Source organism: Zonotrichia leucophrys, chromosome 1A (assembly GCF_028769735.1).
Source record: "Zonotrichia leucophrys gambelii isolate GWCS_2022_RI chromosome 1A, RI_Zleu_2.0, whole genome shotgun sequence".
Lineage (NCBI taxonomy): Eukaryota > Metazoa > Chordata > Aves > Passeriformes > Passerellidae > Zonotrichia > Zonotrichia leucophrys.
Window position 1 is genome coordinate 2,905,650 of NC_088170.1, and position 26,851 is coordinate 2,932,500.

The following is a 26,851-nucleotide window of genomic DNA, read 5'->3' on the forward strand; positions in this document are numbered from 1 at the left end:
GCTAAAGAGAGCAGTCATCAAACCCTAGATCTTAAATAAAACTCCCAGCCTCCACAGCGAAGTTTCTGATATTAGTGATAACAATAAGCTGCAACCTTCAAGATTTTTCCCCTATCTTTACAGAATTTTTTTTTTTAATTTCAATACCCTAGACTCTTACTATTCATTGTAAGACTATTGATTGCCCAGTGGTCAGCAAGACAGACACAGGATGGAGAGAGAGATGTGAGAAATGTGTGAGGAAATACTTTTCCTGAAATGAACACCTCATCTCACCATCTTCACCCACTAATACAAAATCAAAGAAAAACCTTGTTTAACCCATGTCTCTCACTGCTTTGCAGGCTCCTCCATGGTGCCTTCCTCTTTACTGAAAAATCAAACACCACAGCTCATTAAGCCAGACTTTGAAAGATAAGAAATCTTACAGACTCCTTCACTTCTGAGGTTAACATTTCTTTAATAGAAGACAATGGTCTTGTGGTTAAGCCACAAACTTGCTGTCAGGGGACCTTGGTTACAATCCATTAAACACAGACTGTGGAAAGCCATATTACTTATCTTGCCTTAACTACATTTTAAACAAGGCCAAATAAGTTTGCTTTTCCACTGGATAAGGCAAGGGTAACTGAGGCACAAAATGGATGCTGTGCTTCCTGCAAGGACGGCCTCCTAGGGATAATTTATCTTTGGGTACCAAAGGTGAATAAAATAACTTTTAAAAAAAATTAATAATAAGATGAAATTGTAAATTTATATAACAAAACTAATATAACAGCAAGTATTGAAAAATTTAGAGAGACGATATAAAATCAGTCATCTATACATGCATTTAGAAACTAAGTCGCACCTATTTTCCAAACACTTGGAAAATATTTCATTCAAGAGATGCCTGGGTTTAGCATCATTTTAGTCACTCAAATGAGTGATGTGGGGGATTTTTAACCTACAATCCCCCAGTCCAAAAGGACACAGCACTCCATTTCCTGCTAAGGGACATGCAGTCTATATGTAGGCATCCTTTGCGACCGGTAGTCCCTAAAACAGCACGAGACAATTGGGTTTAGATACCCGAGTCTCCTATCTTTATTTTCCCAACAGAAAAGTTTGGAAAATAGTCAGGAAAGCTTCTTATCAGTTCTTATTTATAAGCTACAAATTGGGACAAAATTTACCCCAAAGCTGTAATTACTACACTTCAGCTAAATTACCCAGAGTTATACATGATGCACTAATATGTATTTCCCATGTCACACCCATTAACAATTACCATCATACACAATAACTACTTTGCACACAATAACATTTGCAAACCTTGTCTCAAACACAACAGACTCAGCTTGGAGCTCAGACTCTGACATTGGAATATCTCAATTTAATAGCAGAGTGCTACAGTCACTAAGACCTTAAAAACTAAAGCAGGCATAGAATAAATGTGTACAACTACAACTGAGAACAGTAGGAGGCAATTCCACTATTGCACTTCTCAATTGTGCAAACTACTCTGAGGAATATTCAGTTAAGTCTTGCATAACATTTTATCATAAATTACAGCTTAACTACACTTGGCAAATAAACTCACAAAGCATTTGCTATAAAGCTAAAAGCCATATTATTTGCTAAAAGATCTTTTGAAATTTTTGCTTATTCACCAGGTAATTTCAAAACCCCCAGCAACTTGTCATGCCCTCCTTAACAGGTTTTGTAGAACAACGTGGGGTTTTCATAACACGAAGGTTTAAAGTATGTGAAATGTAACAAATCATTGGTAAAGCTCACATGGAAACAACTTGAATTAAAAGACTTCTCTTTAACCAAATGTAAAATATTTGGAATCTGACAACACATTTTTCAGGGCAGGTTTTAGACTGATACAGTTGGAAAGAGTAGTAGTTCTGTCATCTCGAGTTTTGTAGGAAGAATTAATCAATTTGTCAACAGAGTTTTGAGAAAAATATTTTTTCTGTTTCAGTATAAGTTTCTCAACTTTGCCACTCAGTTTAAGAAAAGATCTTAGCATTGCTTGCAGAGACTTAAAAAAAAAAATCAGACTTAAAAATACCTGATGAGTAAAGCTTCCATACACTAGTAGTTACAGGATGATATTTTGTGCATTTCACACTAATGATGACACTTTCTATCTCTCTTATTTTGAGTGTAGTGCCTCCCTATCATGCCATATATTGCTGCTGCTTCAAATGATTAATTCACCATAACACCTCACCCAGAAAGCCATTTTCAGCCTGTGATGCTACACCTTGCACACAGTCACTGTGAAGTCAGTGTGGTGTTTTTGGGCTAGTAAAGATCTCTCACTGCTGAATCAGTGCATTAGAATGTGGTCTGTAATAGTTACTGCAAAAGACAGCAAAAAAATCAAAAAACCTTAACTTGTAGTTTCTGTACCATTTGTGCATTGCTCTGCTGAGGCCTGAACTCTGAATTACATTGCATTTGAGGTAAACCCTACAACTTGTAAACTTGTGTCTGGGGAGGGAACTGATGACCATTTGTTGCTAACTAAGTAATCAGAGAGAAGAAATCTGTGTTTGGACCAATGTTGAAGTATTACAGCAGTCTGACCTTCCTGCTGCTCTCCATCTTCATCTGTGTTTTTGTGCAACTTAGATTGCCCAGCAAGGAAGAGCTGTATTGGTTTGTCAGAGGAATTGTATGGCTCAGATGTATTTCAGGAGAACAAATTCATCTGGATCAAAAAAATGGATTAGACTGAACTCCAGATCTCTTTGAGAGTGTATGTCATAATGGAAAAGTACCAGATCAGTATCTATTTTGGTATTTCTAGTCTAAAGAATTTAAAAAAAGGTAAAATTTTTGTATTATCATAGAAATGCTGAAATTTCCCACAGAAATGGAAATTCCAGAACATCTAAGGGGTCTCAATACTGGTGCTTGACAGACAGAAATTATGCTGAGAGTTCCTTGAGACAGATTCTATTTGCAAGCTAAGCCTGTCTGCACATACAAGCTCAAATAGAATTCTGAGATCTTTAAGGTATTTTTCTAAAGCATCTATCCTAGATCACACATGACATGCTCTAGATGGTCTAGCTAATGTATAAACAAAAGATAAAAGGAGCTCTCCTATCTGCTTCTGAAAAAAAATCTAAATTGTTTTTTTCTTAAGATTGTTCTTTTTGCTTTCATTAGAAATTTAATTCATTGTGAATAATAGGTTTTCATTCTATCTCTTTAGATGCTGATGCAATGCAGCTATCCCAGTCTCAAGAGCAGCTCCTAATTCCACTTTCTGTGCAAATTCAAAACAACCAAAGGATGAAGCATGCAGCCACATCAGCAACTGAAAGGCAAAGCACAATTCTGGAGACCAACAGACAATTCTGCCTGTGACCTGTCTGATCAGGAGCCAGCCAACATGAAATCACCTCAGCCCATATTTCCAGCCCCAAAACTGCCTGTAGCACCACTTCTGATAGCACAGTAGGGAAAGTTTCTGGCAAAAAACCAATTTTTCTTGTTGGGGTGGATATGAGCTGAGTAAAAGCAAGTACAGAGTCCCATCTTCTTTAACAGAATATCCACAAAAATAAGCAGGAAATGTTGGGAAGCCATGGCAAAACTGGGCTCTCTTTAGTGGAGGAAGAGGAAAAGTTCAGAAGAATTTAATTCACTTATGATCATCTGTGGAGATGCCTTTTCCCTTACTTCACCAACCCTTCCTTTTATCAAAACCAGACTTTATAACAAAAGCTGCAAGGTGCACAATAATCAATAACTATTACAAGGTAGATTTGCAAACCCCTGCAAGCTCATCAAAACTCAGAAACCCAAAGAACCACAAATTATGGGAAAAGAAAACACATGGAAAAAGTATACACTTCACAGAGTGAGGTGGCACACTACAAAGACAACAGCAAACGCAAAAATAAAACCAGATTTTTGTGAGAAGGTAAATTGTGGATGAGAAGAAACTCTTTATAATTGCACCCCTTCAACTTTTTACTCTATAATAGCTTAGTTATACCTGGCAATTCAGCCACGTTTTACTCTACAATTACACATGAACAAATCCTACTTCAAATTTATGTGCATTGGCACCAAGTTTAAATATTCAAAATGCTCTCAGCAGCCACAGATTGAAAAAAAAAAAAGAGAAAAGTATTTTCTATTTTGTGGAAAGCAGGTCACCTCTTCCAATAGCTAAACGTGGTTATGTCTGTCTGGCTTTCACTATTCATCTCAAAAATATGTATTTGTCACTTAAGAAATATTTTTGGATGAAATACAATATTGTTTGGAACCAAGTTCTGTAGTTGAGGTAAAACATGGTAAGTGTTAAACATCAATATTCACTGAGCATCCTTGCCAAAAATGACACCCTGAAACAGGTGTTTAACAATAGAACAATGATGTCTTTCATCAAAATGGGGTTTCAGAGGCACGAGTTTCTGTATTCCTTGAAATCACATTTCAGAACTCCTATATTTCCTGTATCTGTGGTTATAGGGCACTGGTCTTAGGAAAAAGAGAGAGAGAGAGCATATGCCTCAGTCAAGGTCATACCAAAAAAAAAAGGTTGTGACACTGGCTTGTGAAGATCAGTTTCCAGACTTCAACCAAGTTTCTCTACTTCTACTAAACATGAATATTCCACTTATGTCTTTAAAGCATTATCAAGAGAAGTTCACTAATATAAAGAGTCAGAAAATGCAAGGGTTTACTCCATTTACAGAGGGGTAAGATTTTTTTTCTAATGCAACAGAAAGGAGAATTTGCAATTCTATGTATTAAAAGGATGCAATGCTAAATATAATAATATAAAGCTATTGTCAAGTAAATATTAGGCCTTGAGTGCAGAAGCAGCTTGGGCAATTCCTCAATATTGTAATTGCCAACTTTATTTTCTTATGCCTGAGCAAAAAACTGCATCTTTGGGAAATTTACAATTTGCACTATTTATCGAGACAGTTCCAATTCCTTTTTTATTTGTTTTCCAAAAGTACCTATTTTTTACCTGTGCTGACCAGTGCAAAATCAGGCCCACTAATGTTTATAAAATACCACATTATTGTTAGATATTGAATCCAAATGCAAGCACTGCAGCTTCTAACAGATAGCAGCTTGATGGAATCTGTCTGAAGATTGCAGGTGTCCAGATTGTCTCTGCACCTACTCTGGTAATAGCCCTTGACACAGAAGACAAAGAGCTCAGCATTTTGTAAAACTTTCTCAAGCTTTGACATTTTAACAAGAGCATAAAAATATCTCTCTCACCTTTAATTTTCAGGTTTATTATGAGCTTAATAATTATAAACTCAGAGGAAATCCGGGCAGTTGCCTATTAACATTTAAGGTAGTGATGTGCTGCAAAGACTGAACAAGAGAAGGATGGCATTGATGCAATTTTTTTTTTCCCTAACAATGCCTAGACCTAATGTTTTATGTAGCGCATAAATAGGATGCTAAATGATCAAGAAGGCTAAAGTGACTCTGGCAAACACAACCAATCCTTCCCAGCTCTTCAGCAGTGTGATAAAATCACTCTTGTACCTCTTGTGGTTCTGTAAAAAAATTTTGTCAGTAAAACTACAAATGCTTCATTAAGGTGGTAAATGTTAGATACAGAGACACACATAAAAATCAGTGGGTTAGTGGCCGGTCTGGGAGCACAACCAAGAGCTGCAGAGCAGCATTCTGTCCTTGGCAAAGCTACCTGAGGAACACACAGGGGGTTCTGGGCTGCAGAGACAAGCCCAATATTGATGGATATGATCCTGCAGCACCCAAGCCCTGTGCAGAACACACCTCCCACATCTGCACAGGCTGTGGGTGACACCCAACAGGTGAGGAGGGGACAGGCAGCAGTACCTGACACCCCAGCACAGGTGGCACCAAGCCAGGCCTTGGTTTGCTGCCTCTGGCTGGGATAGGATTGGTGACCAGAGCTCCACCACCATCAAGGGGAAGGGAAATGATTTCCTTCCTGCAGAATTCCTCCCACCAGGCTCCATCACTGCAGCATGGTGTGAGGAAGCAATTCACCCATCCTTTCTCATTGCTTAGCTGAGAGCAATTCCTCTTCTGACTATGTTAAAAAATGAATTTTCTTCTTACTTAAAGATTCATAACCCTAAGAGGAAGCTGCTGTGCATGTGCTTTTCTGCTCTCTGTAAACAGCACACAACAGGCTCCTGTGTAAACCAGGACTGGAGATTTGGTCAAGGTCAGGAAGGTATGCACTGTACCCTAACTTTTTCCTTTAACAGATATATTATTCTATTAGATGGAAATAGTACCAGGGCAATTCACCCCCTCCTGGCTTTCCTATCTATGTGTGAGCATCTTTGAGAAGTGGGATTAGAGAGGAACCTGCAGGCATATTAATAAATAAACTTCACATGCTGTTTGATATTAAGTAAACATACCACTAAATATTTCTCTAGGGGCTTGTGATCTCATAACCCATGGACTTCTAATTTGGTTACCTGTGACATGTGGTTCATAGCCCCAGGGTTCCACAATGAATTAATTCTAAACCACTTTTTAAAGTTTAACATACTAAGATAAAATAAACATATGTTCTTAGAAAAAAAAACTCAGTTCACTTTTCTTTATAGGTAATATGAAGTGCTACTATTAAAAATGAAAAATTAAAAAAGAGAAAGATAACTGGGGATTCTTAGTCAGAGGGACACACATGATCCTGATATAAGTTAAAAGGAGAGAACCTATCCTGGAAAAAGGATTTGCCTCTAGATCAGAGAAATCTCCTTTCACAGAAACCCTGTCCTCTGTTGTTGTAACAAAAAGAGTTCCACTGTAGGAAAATAGGTATTTGCCCACTTCTTCATGCATACAAATATTCTCAGTCCTTTCTGTCTACCTGTCTGCCCATTTATCCTTCATTATAGAGGATTCAAATTTACTATTGAACAATGGTTAATGGAAATACTTTTAGAAAGTTCTTGGGGTGATAGATTTTTTTTTTTTTCCTGCAAGTGCATCTTGATTTTGCAAGAGGTGTCCCTGCTTGACATGGATCAGACAGCCTGGACTGGATATTCAGGATATTATCCAGACTGCAACTTCCCAGCATGGGCAGTGATCTGGAGCTCTCACTATTTCAAATTTCTCTTCCATATGACAAGAAGCTGTGTGGAATCCCAGGAAATGCAATTTATCTTGACTACCAAGGGGAATGTAATGTGAGACATCAACCTCAGGAATTACAAGTGAATCCTAAGAGTGCTGGCAACAAATTTTCTGAGTTTGGTTAGATTTTCCCGCCTAAAGATTTTTTCTAAAACAGATAGATGTTACAATTTCCCTATTCTGATCAATTTTGCTTCAGAGTTACCAAATTAATTTTTTCAACCTCAGTCTGCAGTACCTTTTCTCTCTAATTTGCAAAATTACTGTAAATACTCTTTACAATCAATGCAATACAAACATGGGAAAAAACCCCCACATATTTGCCTCCGTTCCAATTGAAGATCATGAATTTGGAATTAACTGCAAAAGATTTAGAAATAAAGACTTTAACTTGGAAAAAAACCAAGTTTGATACACTGAGCCCATCACCTTCATGACACAAGAAGTTGGAACATTAATATCTACACTTGAAAAGAAAAATGATTAAGCAGAAATATCAAAATTATAGAGCTAGTAGTAGAAACTTAACATTTTTTCAATTAGGAGCAGGGTGTTTAAAACAGGGTGTTTGACCACAGGCCATCATTTTTACCTCCACAAAAGAGATTTATCTGAAGCTAAATCTGGACTAAAAGTCATCACACCAAGAAAAGTGGTCCATTTCATTAAAAACAAACAAAAAAATCCACACTAAAACTACCCCCAAAATGAAAACAAAACCCCAACCAACCAAAACCAGTGGGTCTGGACTAAAATATTTGATTTTTGTGTATTTCATAATGTAATTCAAGAAAATTACTTCTGAGCATTTAATTTACTTTTGGTCCCTATTTATGAAGGAAGCTGGTCAATGTTCAACACCCCATGAAAACTAATTACTCTTATTTGAAATACTTCAATAAGTCAAAATTTTAATACAAGTCTTTGGAGCACCTTTTGGATGAGGACACTAATGCAGCCTACATTTTGTATTCTTCAGAATTTATGGGGTGCTCCACACCACAAACTCTGTTTGCCATCAGTCTATATTTTTTCTTCCATTTTGGTGAGGCAAAGTGACTATTATCACAGTTTTTCTAACTGAAAGCTGAGGAAACAGACTTTGAGATAGCAAAGATCACACAGGACAGGCCAGGAATGGAAAGCAGGTGCTTGATTAGCTCAGTGAATTAAGCAAAAGGCACTTGTGCTGTTTGAGAGAATGTAGCCCTACTTCAAGGTAAATAATAAAAAATTAAAAAATTAAAATAAACCTTTTAGCAGCACATGGATTAAAATTTAGCTGTTTGTGAAGATGTTTTTCTCCCAAATTCAGGATTAAGATAGGAAAATACTCCGAACACTTGGTACATTGTTTTTCTTTAAAAAAAAAAAAAAAAAAATAAAAGGCAACTGAATGCATTCCCCACAAATGCAACTGGACTTTTTTTGTAGCAAAGAAAACATGCCTAGAGCTCTAATCACCATTTAGCTTTGCTCAAGATGGACAGTCTTCCCAAGACGAGAGAACCATGCCATATATCTCAATAGTTTATTATTTTCTACCTCAGCCTCATAAAGAAAGTTAAAAATTTCCTCAGAAAAAAAAATAGATGAGATATAAATGCATACATGACAGAATCAATTTTTCTTTTAGCTAAAGGGCATAATATACAGCAGTGTGTCTCCTGCTGCTGAAGGGAAATGATTGTAGCATCATTCTGCTGTCCTATGGATGAGGAACATCAAAGAGCTTAAAGAAAGGGACAGTTAGCAGGACAGACAGAACTGCACTTGCAGGGTGTACTGGAAGGAATTGGAAAACATGACAAATTTGGTAAACACCTTTTGTAGACTTGCCTTGCAACACTGTCCAAACCTTGTTCCTCTCTTATTTTACCTAAAAATGACAGCCTACTTTAAAGGGAATTCAAACATAATAAAGAAATTTTTAAAAAACCCCAAAAACTAACAAAACCAGCAAATAAAAACACCTCATAACAAAACAAAGATCAGCAGTGTACTAATGAATTTCAAAACCAAACTCAACTTTGTTCTTTCTGGACATCTCTAACAAGCAGGTCTCCTAATGGCCCCTTTTGACCACTGCACTGCTCTCAGAGTTTTTCCAGAGACAATTTGTATGAAATAAAATCTAATGAATCTCCAAAGCTGTACTTTCTTGACTTATTACATTAGCAGGACCTCTCATCTGATTGGGAATTTTGAGAGAATCACAGAATTCATTAAAGCAATTTACTGTATAATGGTAGATGGCTAAGATAGATCCCTACTAATGAGATGAACATTAATTAAATAAATTGTAGAATAGAAGTGAACTGTTTAGCTGAGTTAAAAAGCCTTGCAAACAAGCCTTGCACTACAAGTCCGAATTCTGCTCAACCACACATTTTTCTCAAATGAAAGCATGATTTATTTTATTTTTTTTATTGTTGAATTATATACTGGAAATGGAGCTCAGCAGGATTCAACTTTAGTATCAGCAGAGATCCAGTTCAATGACTAAGTAAGATTGCCCTCAAAAGAAATCCAAAATCAACCAACAACCAACCAAAACATCGGTTTCACAATGAGGTCTCCCTTCCAAAATCTGCAGGTTGATTTAATGACCCAAATAACTAACTGCAACATTACAGAAGAAAAGGTAAAGGAAAGGCTTGTGTTCAACTTTCAAAACACACCTTAGTTTTACATTATCATTTCCCTTTTCCAATATCTTTTGCCTACTACCTAAGCAACAACCACTTCTTTGGTATGACACAAAATAAGAGAAACTAATAAAAATATTAAATAATATCTGGTTCATGTTTCACAAGATGAACTCCCAAGCATAGTGTTAAAGTCAAACTGATTCCTTTATTTTTTTGTTTACATGAGTCCACTTTTGAGACACCAGCTTGGACAAAATGAAAACTCAAGGTTTTTTGTTCCATAGGACCCATTTTACACTAAGCGCCTGAAGGTGAAAAGAGCACACATCTGTTAGAATGAGATTCTAGAAGTCAGATTTTTCTTTAGACACCAGCATGAGGTTTAAAAAAATACCTATACACCTATAAAAGTCACAATCCAGTGGTAGGTGGGTATAAATGAGAAACAATGAGAGAAAAGCTTCAGAAATATTTCCTTTATTATTTCAGTTTCCGAAAACTGAAACAAAGGATAAAGGAAAAACAGGACAGGCAAAACCTTAAGGTGTCCTAGACACACTTTCAACAAGGAATTCCCTGGTAGTAGGACTCAAATTAAATTCTGAAGTCACATTTTTGAACCCGAGTCAAGTCAATGTACACCACCCTTGATTTTCAACATGCCTGGTGGTATTTTGCATGCTGACTCCTTCCTCACCAAGTTTTACTCTCTCAAAAGCCTTCTCCTCTAGCCCAAAGATAGAAAAAACAACAATGCTCAATCCTGAACTCTTCATTCCAACCAGTGCACAGGAAGTTGCTGTAAAACAATTGATAGCTGCTTGTTCTGAAATATATTTTACATAGATCATCACACAGGAAGATGTGAGGCCAGCCAGGTAGAGACTCCACCCAGACTTCTGATGGCAGGGAGTGATGCAAAAGAACAAAATAATGAGGTAAAGTCCTGGATGGGGTGTGATTTTGAAAGCTTAAGTGAGCTTCCCTGTCTGTTCAATGGAAATAACATCAATCAATCAAGCTTAGATGAGTCAGGACAACAGTAAAAATAAACAGGTAAATAAGACACTTTTCCATAAAAGGGAAAGTCAGCTCAAATATTTTTCTCTGAAAGAACTCAAAGTTTTCCATGAAATGTGACTTTCTGCATGTTAAACTGCATATAATTATGCCTAACTTTACCTCAGCCAAAAGAACACAATATAGTCTTGATCCTAATAAAGAGCTTCCTCCTCCATTTTCCCCCCAATTTTTTTAGCTTAATAAAACTACTGCGAGAAATTTCAGTGGAGAGGGGTTTTTTTTTATGACTATTATACACACATGCATAGCAGGAGAACTCTTAAAAGTTGTCATTATCATTCAATCATACTGAAGAGAAAGTTTATGCATTGCATGTGTGCCACAGAACTCCTTCCACAAGAGGATTGAGACACCAAAGTTGTAAGAGGAACTTATTCTGACACTGCCTGTTCTTTGGATAAATAGAGGGCTCCAGAGTTGTCAATACAGCACTTTTGCTACCCACTCGATTCAGTGCAAAATAAATGAGGATATTTTCCTCTTGCAGCATGTATTAAATCCCATTAGCATTAATGAGAGCTACACGTGAGTTTGGCAGGGAGCGCAGACAAAGTGCAGAGCAGACACTTTCCAAATTCTCAGCCCTCCCTTATATCTTCCAGCCATCTTTTCCCTGTGAAAGCCTTCACCATACAGAGTCCAGAATAAAAAAGGTAAATCAAATTCTCGTGCACACGGTGTGTTAAGATGATGGGTTAGGGTGGGGAGGGGGGAATCTGAGGGCCTGATGTGCAAATAATTACTGTGCTTGCATTTAGCAAAGTGCCACCAGTTAAACTCCCAGACAGCACTAATGCAGTAGGAAAGCTCTGAGTTGGCTGAGCAACTTTTCACAGCACGCTGGTAAAATAATAAATTGTGCTATGACCGATAACATTCAATAATTTCTGATATATTGCTACAGCCACTTTTTCCACAGTATAAAGCTCATATTTCTCTGTCATATTAGCAATTTCCATATTGGTCTTGGAGTTAGTAGGGAGAAGTACATCACAGAAGTAACAAAAGGAAGCTGACTTACTTAAAGTAATAAAAAAAATAGAGAGAGAAAAAAAGTCAGGATTTTTTTTATTTTTTTTAGCCTCCACAATACACCAATTGATGACTACAGGAAAAAAAAATACAGCAGCTGCTACAACATTGCTCATTACAGACCCAGCAGAGTAAGAGTCGTGGATACATTTTGCCTTTTTCTTGCTTGATAATATCACTAAAGCATTAATGGAATCCTTACGCTGCATTGCTGTGGTATGAATTTATCTACAGTGTATTCTTTATTGCTTTGAGTAGAGATATGTTATTTTTCTGTACAGGGAGGTGGGAAAAAGAGGCTTCTTTGCATCTGTTAAAAAAATACATTCCCTATTAATGGAATATTGGTGAGAAAAAAAGCAAACTTTGATACAAAATCAACCAGTATTGATATTCAGGTTAAGTTACCCAAATGAGTGAGAAATTAACTTGGAACGTAACTCTTAGGCAAAACTTTGTTGACCTGGACTTAAGTTATCCTTCCAGTCTCGATTACAACTAGCAAGATACAAGACATACTATTGTTGTTATGGCTGGAAAAAGTATCCTTATTTTAAGGGAATTAACCTTTTGAACTAGTTATTACCACAGGATGCCATTGTCCTCTTTTGATTACAACACAGCAAACAGTTGCTGATTATTATCTAGTTAAAGTTTTATTTACTACCATATAAAAATGTGTTGAGTAGAGAGTAAGAAAGCTCTTCTACAAACTTTTAAAGTCTGAATTTTGGCATAGAGAAATACTTATTTAAAAAAAAAAAAACAAAACTACAGAATCATTATGATCATGCTCTTGGACACACAGCTCTGGGGAGTGTTTCCACACATCAGGTTAACACTGAGAGGGACAAGAGCTCAAATAATTTTTAGTGTTTCAAGAACAGCAAATTTCCAGAATGTAGGGAAAAAAAAATCAGTGACAGTGAACATTTTATTTGCTATCACACAGTCACCATCAGTTTTTCAGGTCCTAAGTAATTTACAGGGAAACCTATCTATGTTATTGCCTAAGGAAATGGCAAGAATCAGTGTCAGAGCAGAACTCAAAACACACAGAAACAAGGCAGTGCATGTAAATGCTCACTTCAGAGGGCTAAGTCTAGAGAATGAGATCCTGTGGACCCACGAATAAAGCCTCAAATGTCATTGTGAAAACTACGGGTTGAAGAAGTCACCAGAGGTTGATTTATTCATCCAAAGGCTTGCCTGTATGAGATTTAAGACATGCCTTTGCTGTAACTGCTTTGTAGTGCCTGCCTTTGCCAAACTAACAGCTGCATTTACTGAGAGTCAGGTGAGAGGGGGACACAAAGGAGGGGCAGGAAGGAGGATGCTCTCCCATATATGAGCACAGCTATACAACCAGCTCACCTGTCCCCATCTGCCTTACATCCTGCCTCAGGGTTTTCTGGGGCTGGTGGCACACAGGTGATGCCTCAGGTTTAGCTTTTCTATTTTTCAGATTGTGTGCTGCTTTAGTGTGTGGGTCTGGGTTTCACATGAGGGGATGGTGAGCTTTGTGCACAGAGCAAGGAGACAAAACAATTCCTGCTCCAGCTGGGCACCAAGGACAAATGATCCAAATCTCAGCCCAAGAGCATAAAGACTGCTGGGATGAAGAGAGAAAAACAAGGAGGATGGGACTTCATAACCTAAAGCTGTAATTGGACAGCTGACTCCAATATGCAAATAGAGCAGAACTTATAAAAGTGAGAGATCTCATGAGCAGTCGTGCATTGTGTGATTATTTTGGGTTGTGCTGCCCAAGGTGGATCCATTGAGGAGATCCTCTTAATAAATCCCTGCTTTATCCTTTAGCTCTGTCTGGTCTCTGTTCTAGGTCAGCCTTGACAAGGCATCACAACAGAAATCAGGAAGAACCATCTGCTGTTTGCATCCAGTGATCAACATCCCAGATCCTCAACACCTTCAAGGCAGGTGACATGATCCTCAGACTCTCAGCACATTAGCACATGCCAAATAAACACCTGACACGGTATTGCCAAGCAGAGACAGCTCTCAGGCCAGCTCCTGTGACACCATGAAACATTCCTTGCTGAATGATTCATGAGAGCAGCCATGATAACAACGACTGCTTGTCTCTGCATTTCCAGATCTCTTGTGGTGACTGCAAGACACGGAGTGGACATTGACTTCCAGAGCAACAGCTTTCTGGAACAGCCTTTGCCCACAAAGCAATGTCTGAGCTCATGAAATAAGAACCAGCTGGCACTGGAGAATGGAACTGCAGAGATATTATGCCTGGAAACAGCTGCAGAACTTCAGCCTGATGTAAATATTTCCTTTGATGTCAAGAAAAGTCTGTAGCTTAGTCCTGAACTGTAACAACAGGGTACCAGCACAAGAACTGTGAGAAATCCACAGCCCTGGCTATCCAATGGCTTGCCCTGGCTATCCAATTGCAGATCTCAATGGCTGCACTGCTGGAGTGGAGATGCAACCTCCCCTCCCACAGCTCACTGTCATCTGGGTTTTCTAGGTCTTGCCATTCCCTGGTAGAGAGTGATAGTTGGCATTTTTGCCCAAGTTTATTTGCCTATCTTGCAGTTTAACAGAAGGAGAAATAATTTCTACAGTGTACAGCATGATGACCATCTAGACACAGTTCATTTATAAAATAAACTTTAAAAACAAATTAAAATATCTAGCTTGTGCTAAGTCACAATTGCCTACTGGTTTCGGCTCAAAATCTTCCAGACTAATAGGCATAACCCGCTATTAGGTAGAGGCAGCTTAAAAGCCTCTATGAATACACCACATCTAAATTAAATTCCTATGAGATACCCTGGACATATCCTTTGAGGAAAGAACAATGCTTACTTTGGGCATTTCCTAACTACTGCAGTTTCTGCTGCTTGATGTGGCTTAAATTTGTGGCAGAACTTGCCCAGGTTCCTTCTACATAATGAGCCAGAGAAGAGTTTCTTTGAATTCCAACACTGCCTTAAGAGTAGAAATTTAAAAACTTCTAGAATAGACCAAATTTTTAAAGTAGGTGTGCTCTGCAAAGAGAAAGGCTTGAATTGAAAGGAAGAAGGCAGCTTGGCTTAGACTGCTTTAAAAAAAGTGATAAAATAACCAGCAGCCAACTGTCATTTCTGGCCACAGAGTTTTCTTTTCTATGACCAGTCAGGCCAAAAGGCTGAGGAGTTTGGCCAAGCTGTTAAAATTTCATGAGCAGTTGGAAGAGGACAGGCACAGTTTTGAGAGCTTCAGAGGAGGCTTCTCCATTTTGCAAATTTAGAGTTATATCTATATCACAGATGTACTTTAAAATTTTAGATCTTGTGCAGACAAGCTAAAAATTCGTTGTATTGTTAATTCAGGTTTACAATGTATCTGAAGCATATTGGGAGTTAATGGTGTTAATAGCTTTGTGCAATGTGTTTCCTATCTATTACTTCAAGTCATTTCTTAAAAATACATTTGCAATGATAAAAATCACCATTCAGATTTACACTGATGAAAGAAAAGCCTTACTGATAACAAACTTGCACAGACAATCCAAATTAATTGTTGGTTTGATTAAAATGCAGCTTGTATATGATAACTGTGAGCTCTTCTGGTCACACTGTGATTCTCCAGCAACACAGATGTGATAAGTGCTCATTTTTAATCTGGCACAGTCTGCATGTGCACCAGTATCATGTCGGAAGAGAACATATGTTTGAATAAATTAAATACCAAGCCACTGCCTCAGGATTCCCAAAACCAGAGGTAGATGGTGCTCATTGTAGGGAACAAGAGAATAAAGGCGGAAAGAAAAAAGGGTTTTCTAGTACTGTCAGCCTAGTTCTTACATCTGTTCAGGCAGCATTGTGACATCATCTTAATGTGTGCAGAGATGTAGCAATTTAGAGCAAAGAGGAACAAGAGTTTGAAAACTACTATGAGATTTTATGAGGTTTATATCCAACTTTTTTCCTATAAGGACCTACAGGTAACTACTGTACTTAGAATATTCTGGATACATCTAGACATACAGCTGTATTAATAAAATAGTGCATATTTCCATAATTAAAGACTATAATATAGCGTACAAGTAAGAGAGGACCAAATCAAGATGCCATTGGCATCTTCAATTCTAGTGCTTCCATTACATATATTAATTAAAATCAATCACTGCAATTACTGTAAATACAACAACTTATCACAATCTTGAACTAAAAAAATGGACTTCCAGGAGAAAAGCCTTGACTCATACCAGACTGTCCATAAAACACCCCACAGCTATGCAACTTCAGAGAAATAAACTGTGGTTTGCCTTCTCCAAAGAACTATCCAAAGCACTTCTCACCAAGTTCTTCTGCATGAGAGCAATCTCAAGGCTGCAACAAGCACTTCCTGAGCTCAGAAGAGCACTGGCACTGCTCACAGTACTGGAAGTTTTCTTTGTGTTGATGGCATTGTCAAGCCTCACACATTCAGTGAAACACTGCTTGTTTTCCCCTTCAGTTCTCTCTGCAACCACACTTCATGTCACCGACCCATGTCTAACACATTTTAGCATTATTTCTTCAGCCCTGCCCAGGGCAAAATAATTTCATAAGTCATCCTTTGTTCCCTTGTTTTTATACAGCCAATGCTTTTGCCAAACTCAAAATGTAATGTTAATGGCAATCTTGGTGTAGGGAACTGTGGTGTACCTCCAACTTCTTCCTTAAAATCTCAGTTCTGAGAGAGAGCCTGGTAGGCAATAATAAAGAAACTGTTGCTAAGAGAAATTACTTCTGGGGGCTTTATGCTAAGATTTCTTATGGGACAGTACCTGTGCAGTCCAATACCCTTTAATAATTTCATGTAAGAAAACTATAATTTCCTGGATCATGCATCACACACATCTGCTTGCTAAGGGATGTGAAGAATAACACAACCAGCAGAACAGAAAATCTCAGAAAGATTTCACCTGGCCTGATGCTCAAAGTAACACCATATACTTTACCTATAGATTTCAGCTATTTATCTATGTCTAACAGATAACCTAATAAATAAAAATAAACAAAACTAACCAAACAAGCCATAAAATACTTTTCCAAATTGAAGCCAAATAGCACCTTCATGATCTAAGATCTCAAACTGAAAAACTTTGGTTCAGCCAAATGAAACAATTGCAACATACCCTGAAAAACCTCATAGATTTTGGCACTAGAAAGAGGACACTTCAGAAGCACAGCATGGCCCTTTGGTCACTATTTTATCATCCCACTAGCCCAACCCGGTTATTAATATTCAAAGAAGATACATAATAGCCTTATTTTCACTCTAGAATAAAGCACCAGATGAAGAGATAAGAAAGAACATCTTCTGTTGGTCCTTTTAGGCCCAGCTTACAAAGAACAATCCTTGTCAGCTGCTCTCCCTCTTTTCTAGTGCAAATCTGTGTGTGCTATAGAGCCATCAGAAACAAAATACAAGAAGTCATCAAACATTTGGCCACGAAGCATTTCAGCATCAAGAGACTGTTGTCTTGCATTTTCAGCTTCTACCCAGAATATTTTTAGCAGCTTTCAGAATGAAAGGAGGACATTGCCAACCCTGCAACAGTTTAAAAGGAAAAAGAATAGGAGAAAACAGACTAGACAAACAAGAACTGTTTCAGCAATGTGAAAAAGATATTTTTTAAAAATTTAAAGGCAGAATTTGAGGTGTGGAGCAATTTCTCTCCTGCTTTGTGAGTCCATCAGAAGAAAGAGAAGCAGCCAAAGTGAACATGTAGTTGGGAATCCTGTTCACTAATAACTATTACCTAGGCAACAAAATCTTTACAATCAAGATTCTTGTTCTCTAGGAATCTTTAATTGATTCCAGTTTTCTAATTAATCTGAAAGATGTAACCTAAGGAAGCAAACTGGTAAGAAATATAGAGACACCCAATTAGGAGCAACTCTAACAGGTAAGGATAGGGGTTCAGCTACATCAAGTAAGCTAATGCAGTCACTGCATGATAAAATGTGCTACTCAAACAGTTTGTATAGTACTACCAACTGCCTTTTGGTTTTTTATTTTTAGTTTTTGCTGTTTGGATTCAGGGGCTTTGTTGGTTCCTGGGGCTTTTTTTGTTTTGGGTTTTTTTGCAAACAGGTGCTGACAACCAAAACATCAGTGGCTGAAAGAAGCAGAGTTTCTTAAAAAGAAGTAAGAAAAAGAAGATTTGGAAATAAAAAAGTTATTATGTACTAAAAGCCAGAAGGCTAAGAAGCAAGGAACTTTGTGATGCTTTTACCTTAAAGACCAGAATGGGAGTTGCACTTTAGGTCTCAGGTGAAATGAGTTTGACAGATTAGGTCTGATTACCAGCTGTCACTGAACTACATCAGAACACAGCACACACATACACAGCTTACCACAACTAACTGTGCTCTCTGCTGACAATTTCCCTCTGGAGCAGACATGAAGATAAATGAACTGCTGTCCCCAGGGACAAGTGTCCCTCAATGAGGCAGAACAATACACGTTCAAACACGCCACGGTGACGCTGCTCCTCTTGACTGCTACAAACAGAACCAGAAGCCTCTGGTTCCCAGCAGTTCAATGTGGGCACTACACAAACCAGGGCGTTACTGGAGCAGGGCTTAGGCAGGGGAGGAAACCCCTAGAAATCCTAAAATCCTAGAAAATTTTTGTCAATAAAAAAAAAAAAATTAAAATCTTTATGCTTTTCTCAGATTGTTCTCTCCTCTCTGTTACCTTGTCCCGATTCCTGACTACTCTTCAACAAAAAGCATTTCTTGTGAAAGTAAGATATAAAGCACTTTTTAAGATATAAATTATCTCATGTTCCCTGCTTTTTTTTTCCTATTGTTTCGTCTTCTCATCTTCCAGCTCCTCCCCTTCATCCTACTTTTGCTATTCACCACAATTTTCTGAAATGAAACCAAGCCTTAGCCACCCTACTGATGCTTGCCCTATCTCTCACTAGATCACACCAGGATATCCTGCAATTCCCTTCCTTAAAATTGATTCCATTAGGAACAATTCTCTCAGAAGTTTGCTGTTGAGCATGTTTGCTAGTGGGTATTTTGAAAGACTAACCACAATAAACTCAAAACCATCAGTTCTGTAGTATTTTTCAACTTGTCTCATCTAAATGACACTGCTTTGCATTTAAAGTCTAATCCATGATCAAAAAAGTCAAAAGCCACAGTAATGAAATTCAAAAAACAGGATTTCTCTCTAAAACAAACTATCATCTGCACAAACACCTCAGAGAATCCCCCAAGAAATCCCTAGGATCGCTGAAATGTTTCTTGAATGCCATTAACATCCAACACCTTCACACTTGCAAATAACCCATTTCTGGGTAAAAGGTAGAAAATTTTTTTGTGAACTGTGAAAGAAAAACACTATCAGGAGAAGGTTAGCACATCCTTCATATCCATGCTTGCACCTATAGCTAGAAATTTGTAGCAGAGGTTTAGTAAGTGGGTCCTTTGCACAAGTGATCCTTGCAGCATTGTTTTCATTTCCCCAGCCATTGTAACAAGCATTGAACAGATAAAACGCATTTGAACCACTGAAGACAAAGAATTTGCTCAAGTCTGTCTGCAGATCCTGAGAAAGCACTCCTCAGTCTTAACCTCTTGCTAACAGGCAGCAAAACTACAACGACTCTGGATGCCAGCAGTGGCACATTCCAGAGAAACTTCAGCCCTGCTCTGTAATTTCCTCACACAAGGCTCTCCCCAAATTTCCTGCTTCTGTAATATTTTTTAAGCTATATGCAGTTTCGATGGGTGGAAAAAGAGCATCATTATACAAGCCTACGAGCATGGCTCTCACTAGCCAGGGTGGGTGCAGAGCCTCCAACTAGTTAGTACTGTAATTGTTTCAGAGATTCCCAACAGGATAACTGTGGTTACACAGCTTTTGCAAATGAAACCCACAGGTTATGCAAACGAAACCCTCCCTGTAGCTCAGCTCATTTCTGCTCACCCACAGACTAAAGCAGAGAGCTCTTCCCCCTCAGTGGCTCTGTTCATCTCCAGCTCTGAACAAATCACTATGCAAACAGCCCCAGGGCAGCATTTTACCCTTTGCACCAAGAGAAGAAAGCAGAAGATGCCAGAGCTTGAAACAGACTGAAAGACACACTTCACCAACACAACTATTATTATGTTGATCTAACAAGTGATAGACCAAGTTTGATAACAAAAGGATACATCAGTACTTAAGATAACAGTAACTTTTAAAATAGATTACTCTATAGCACTATGGCTAAAATGCTTGCTGTTCAGATAATCAACCAAGCCTTCCCAAGCAGCGTCCTCTGTATCCCTCTTTTCATGTAATTAGCTAAATACTGAGTTTGAATCTTCCTAAACACCACGCCATTGCATATACTTCCCATTTATACAGGACAGCAATTTCTGTCTCCAAACAGTTCCTGCTTTTCATCCTCTTTTTAGTTTAATCAAATCTTCATGCACTTCACCTTTTCTACTACACACCATAACACCCACCCTGCATTTTCACAATCTTTCATCAATTAGACTTTAAAAGATAGAATCCAGATGTTTGTGCCCAACAATTTCTTTGCCCTATTACCAGCAAAATTCCTGCATAGGTGAAGGTCTGATTTTGACTTTGATCCTCATGCCATAACTCGGGGCACGTTCATTACTAAAGTTTCAAATTTGGCCTGATATTTTAAACAGGTGTGGGAAGCATAAAGCTGACCTCTAATTAATAATGAAAGCCAGAATTCTGGATGAGGTAAGGACAGCACGAGTTTGGCAGCCCACAATGGATAAAGGCACCAGCAGAGCAAACACACTATGACAGGGTTCAGGATTAGCAGCACAAGTATTTTCTCAGCACTCAGTGACACAGGTGGTTATATTATCCAAAAAAAGACACTATCCCAGACACACAGGCGATGGTCACTGATATACACAACATATTTAGTCATTCTTAAATAGGAATTGTTCTCATTATATCGCAAAGTTTTCATATTGTTGTTTCCTTAATGCAGGAGTTTCCTACCTCCTTGATGTTTCTCATAGGCAGCTCCTCACAGCACTGACTCTTCCTTCTTCTCACAGCAGCCAACTGACTCCAGTTCCCTTTTTAGCCAGCCCACTCTTTTATAGCGCTCTTCTTATTGGCTACAGCTGTGGCTTGTTAGAGTCAGGCCTGTTCCTAATCTTTACTAATTAGCTCAGCTGCAACTCTTTAGGGGTAAGATTACTTTCTATACCAACTTTATTTTCTTATATTCTATCCCCCTACAAGGAAAGACATCACACATCATCCTGCCACAGATCAGCTGCTTGGTGCAGCCCAAGTCTGAAGAATCAGCTTGGCTGGGATAAAAGGAGGGCTCCAAGTGCTGTACCCACTTACATGTGAATTATTGAGTTCCTTGATTAAAAGCAGTCTTTTTAGGCCCACAGTTTACAAGGGTGGGCTGGCAAATCCAGGCAGGATACACAAAATCACTGACCTAGAAAGCAGAGCTCCCCCTATGACTGTCTGTGGACACAGTTTGAGAAGGAACCTTTGAAAAATTCAGTTTGAGGACAACAGGACCTGGCAGCTGTCAGCCCTGGTAGTCAAGTCAGTGGGGAGAAAGGCTTGGCCAGCCATGTCAGACCCTTGCCAAGCTGTGTGGGGCTGAGGCTCCAGCCAAACCTTCCAGCACACTGGACATAATTAATGCAGAAAAGGCCCTTTGCCCTGCAGCAGCCTGAGAGGGGCTGATAGGGAAGCACTGATATTGCCCTATTTTTATTCCTGGTTTATTTAGTTCCATGCACTATGAATGAAATTAGGTACTTGCAAGAGCTCAATACATAAAATATATTGTTTTGGTTTTTGCAGGAACTGTGAAAGACCCCAAAGTATTTGTTTGTTGATAATAACTAATGGTAAAAACACATACAACCTTCACTGGGCCTTTTTTTTTTTTAACAGTACAAATACCATTACATTCTGGAGATTGACACAAGACATTCCTTCAACAGAAGATCAGAAATTGGTGTTGCAACAAAAATCCTGCCTTTTTAGGCATGTCTTCAGGAGCTGTAGGAATATGCATGGCATGGGGTAAGATGCTCTGCCAGTGGGTAACCAGATTTTAGTTTAAGCAGCTGGTTAGGAGTGCAGGCATCCTATACAGGTAAAGGTATGGATATCTTCTTCAGTGAATGATTAAGAATTGAAGCCTACCTGAAAAGATCCCAATTATTCTCAGAAGAAACCATCTCCTCCCAACTGACTAACAGAAAGCTTATCTCCAAGACCCCTGCAACCAGATGCTTAGGCCCTGTTTAATCTCACCTAGCCAAAGTTACTTAAAATCTAGACAAATCTAAGACTCCAAGATGCACCTATGTACTCATATCTACTGTGCACCAGCTCATCTCTTTGGAAACCAAAGAAATTCAGACAATTCACTTAATTTAGACACACAATTCTTGACATGTCAGGCAGAACCAACCCCACACTCACCACTTCATGGGATGAATCTCTGGACTCCCTCTAAACACTTTAGCTTTTCTTGGCTGACCACAAAGGCATGCTGCAAACAATGCAATCAGTTTTTCTCTTTCAGAAATGCCCTGCCAGCATTCTTCCCCCTCCTGTGCATGCTTTCCTCAGTGCTCGCTGCAGTGAGATGCCAGCACTGACTCAGCCCCTGCCAAGCAGCCCAGCCACAGCTCTGCTGACCTGGTGAAAATCTTGGCCCTTCTCCTGCATTCTTTCCAGGCATCTATGTGAGAGACTTGGAATGGGTGTTGGGGATTAGATCTCCATAATGTCCAAAAGGACAGAGCAGAAAGGAAGAGATTAATGCAACTAACCACATCACACCAGGGCAGGCCAAAAATATTCATCCCATCACACAAACCCAGGGGCAGCAGAGTGTGGGTGATTTGTGCCTAAGCAGCAGCTCAGCATAAGTGATCTAAATCACAATGATTTAGATGTTCTTGGTATCTAATCTCACTTTGTGTTGAGGACATTGCAGTGCAACTCTGAGCATCCAATTCTAATTTAGCCGCAGTTGTACACATTAACTTCTCTACAACACTGCTTCTGTTCTCCTGCTGCCAAGCCTTGTGTCCCTTCCCAATACACCATTATGAGGGTTTGGTTGTTTTTTTTTTTTTCTTTTTAAATCACAAATCAGACACAACAGTCTGCTGAATCAAGGAACTCTCTTTAAAGAAGGCAATAGATTTGGAGCCTCTAGAGTATTTTGGGATCACATTTTCCAGCTTTCCTCCACAGCAACGAGGACCACAAATATACATTAAAAAGAAAAAAAAAACAATAGCGCAAGAGAAAGAAAATTAGAGTGGAATCAGTTGCCTCCAGCATCTGACTCTTGAAGAAAAACATACATGACCACCATTTTTTCATTACCCCCCCACTCTCATGATTCTCACCACCTCTATTAGCTGGAGAGTCTCACTAGATGATTGACAGAGCTCCCTGTCTGCCAAGAATATTTGGGGCCATATAATTTTACCCTTTGATTAAGAAATACTGTTTTTTATGTAAGGATGTGGGTACATGTACCAGGTCATCATTTCTTTTGGGCAGTTGTGAATTGCAAGCTGTAGTCAGCAAGAAAACCCTGCCTGATGTTCTGCTAGTTAAGTAATGCTTAAATAAGAACAATATCAAAATGATAAATACAAGCCCTCTTTGCTTTTCTCTTTTCATGGCCTCGGTCTACACTTTATGTCAAAAAGTACTGTGAGGTATTGCAGAGAGTGCTAATAATGAAAAGTAAAGCTATGGCTGCCTAACATTCTCATTAGAACTTCTTATTTTCAGTCATTTATAACTTTGCCAAAAACAATGCCTCAAGCTGGTTTAAAGGAGGAGGGGATCAGTAATTAACTTAATCTGTTCCTGAGAGCATCAAGGAAAACTAGTCTTTACCATGGTATTTAGAGAAAAGAAAAAAAATAAATTCCAGTGATTTCTTTGAAGCGTCCATACATTTCACTGCTCCAAAGCTGGCATTCATAAGTTTGTAAAGGGCCGTCCTAAAATAAAGCAAGTTTCTTCTTTACAAAGTCATAAAGGCAAAAAAAAAACCAAAACCCAAAGCCAGCAAACAACCACCAAAAAACTTGGCAATTATTTACAAGAAGGAAGGGTCACAGCCAGTGGGGAACATGATCCAGACATCAGCACTTTGTATTAGCTCAGCTGCACTGAGCAAGGTCATCCCTAATTCCTCAGCAAAGGGAGCAAATTGGAGGAAGGAGAGGTGAGTTCAACAATGAAGTGGTTGAGGGCCAGTAATAGTATAAAACACAAAATTCTGGAGTCTCTTCCTCTTTCCCAGCTGCTCTGTTTGCACACTGGTGTGCAAATTTGTGTAAATCCATGCGAGTACAGGACCTGCTGTGTTGTGTTCTCTCCCCTTCCCCACCAGGGCTGCAGCACCTCTGCTTTCCTGACCACAAACCCCACACTCAGGAAAATGTGGAGGCTGGCTGTGCCCAAGATGCCAAGAAAAGGGAGTAATGCACATTTCCAGGGCTAACATCACTCCCACAGATGCCCAGCCCTTGCTTTGGGGTTTGACTGCTCTGGGTGTCAGTTCTCTGCAGCCATTAACACAGCAATGCTTATAGCTTCTATAGTGAGAAACCCTTTTTCAGAGATAGTTACAGGTTTTTTTTCAGGCTAACTGAGGTTGTGCAGATTGTTTTGGGGTGTTACACCCCTCACCTCTGTACCTGTGACAAGGTGGCTACAAGCAGCCCCTCTCCAGCCACCTCTGGCACCTCCCCACACTTGGCTGTGCTTACCATTAATAAACTTGGTAGAAGCTGCAGCATGAACAAGTATCTGAGCTGGGATTAGCTTCACTGCAGTTTTGAATAGGTGTAAATTTTTTGGCATTAAAGGAAGATAATATACACAGATCAAAAAAACCCAAAAACCTGCAAAACACCAGAAAACCAAAGCTACTTCTCCTCTTACTTTCCCAAGCAAACTGTGAAAATTGGGAAACTCATCTTTCCCTCAGTAAATTCAGTTCACATGGATTCCACACAGTGAGCTTGCCTCCTCCTGGCAAAACACCATGGACCTCCTACCATGGGCTCTGCACCTCAACACTGCAACACAAGCTCTGCATTTGCACTTCTCCCCACTTCCAAATTCACAGCAAGAAAAACAACCCCCAAATCACACCATCTGGACCTGAACAGAGCTTAAATTAATGAATGGATAGTTTCAGCTACTCACCCACACCTTCCAGTCCAAGGGCCTCAGATGAGGAACTTCATGAGCATCCCTCTGCTCTACTGAAGAAAAGGCAGAAAGGGTCCAATAACTAACTTGGATTTAATTTTCCCACATGGTCTTGCACTAAACTTGGACACAAAAATCCCCTTCCTTCTCAGCTCCCCCTTAATATAGGTATCAATATGGACCCCCACAGCTTATTTCACTCTTGTCTCATCACCAGCCTCACCCCCACAGCTGATTCCACTTTTGTCTGAGCCCCCAGGTGACACCCCTGAGAGGTTTCAGCACACTTTCAGGTTCAAGAAGTTAATGCTGATTTTCTCTACATCTTTATCTGAAGTTTTAATATTCTGATAGCAAGATTCTCACTTGTCCTTCTGTAATTTTTATCATCTCGATGCTCAGTTGCTGTGAGCTTTCATTTTTTTGGCAACATTGATAAAGGGCTTGCTTTGTAAAAACAAGTTTTATTCCCCTTATAGTTGCAGAAGTAGGGCAAGCATGATTTAAATGCAAGAAATACTATATTAATTGTTTCTTTTGGTGAGATGCAAGTAAGCATAGGAAACATCTATCTGGGTATTTATGCACAATGTTTTGCTGGAGCAGCTGAGCAACTACAAATCAAGCCAAACATAGAAAATCCTCCTCGTTTCTCTAGGAATTGGACCCCTTGCTGTTTGCCTATTTTTAGATTTAGTTCTTTCCATTGTGCTTTTTTAAGTTTAAGAAAGTAACTAAGTATTGCTGTGCAGTATTTTCAGCCCAATTCACAACCAGCTATCTTGGTCTTAACTGTGCTACTGTTTAATTTAATAAGCACATTATAATTTTCCTATTTTATTTTCTGTTAAAACCATTAATAAACTTGATAGAAGCTGCAGCATGAACAAGTATTTGAGCTAGGATTAGCTTTACTGCAGTTTTGAATAGGTGTAAATTTTTTGGCATAAAAGGAAGATAATACACACAGACCAAAAAAAACCCCTTCTTTTTGCTGGAATAGAGATGTATCGAATCAGTGGCTGAGTTATGAATGAAGTGGAGATATTTTGCAAGTTTTACAAGCATTGATTCAGCAAGGGTGTTTTTTTCTTTCAAGATTTCCAGCTCTACCTTGCAGACAAGGGCAAGCATAGATAAGAGCCAGACTTGAACTTTGAACTTCCTGAGGCTCAGATATCAAAACTTCATATTTTATTTCCCTTTGTTTGAGGCTCCTCTGATGAGACAGTAAGGCAAAGTCTGTTGTGTTCTACTGTTCTCTAGCCTGTCCTTTGCCAATGACTATAACAGCAGACATACAGAGAGGTATAAATAAAACAAAGAGAAAAATTAACTTCCTGGAAGAAAAACTCCTGACTGTCCTCCCAAAATTATGTGCCAGCCCTGACCCTTTGTATGCATTAAGACATCCAAGCCTTTTAACTTCATGAAAATCTGTTTAGATAGCTTACTCTGAGGGCAGATTTATGTCCAGAAAATTTGGAGTTGCTTACCAAAAGGATGAGAGTCATTTATTTTCCTGTTACCAGTCTGCCACACGAATGAGATATCATCAGCTAAAATATTCAGCAGAAGCTACTCCTCACATTTTTTCCCCTTCTTTTTTCCTTTTCCCTCTTTGAGACCAGTTACCTATTTAACTCCATCCTGTCAATTAAACCAGAGAAAAAACGCAAAGAACTAATTAGGCAACTGTGTAATTT

General features: G+C 38.8%; 1 long non-coding RNA gene across 3 annotated transcripts in view; it reads right to left on the bottom strand.

Annotated features, from left to right (window-relative positions):
- The window catches only part of LOC135456350 (uncharacterized), a 91,793-nt gene extending 66,510 nt beyond the window's left edge, over positions 1–25,283 (bottom strand). The window contains exon 1 of one of the 3 annotated variants that reach the window (XR_010442520.1): positions 25,140–25,282. This is a non-coding gene — a long non-coding RNA (uncharacterized LOC135456350). Of the gene's footprint in view, positions 1–20,906; positions 20,984–25,139 lie in introns of those variants that run through there. The other 2 variants (XR_010442519.1, XR_010442521.1) reach the window with 2 other exon arrangements.
- Between the last annotated feature and the right edge of the window lie 1,568 nt (positions 25,284–26,851).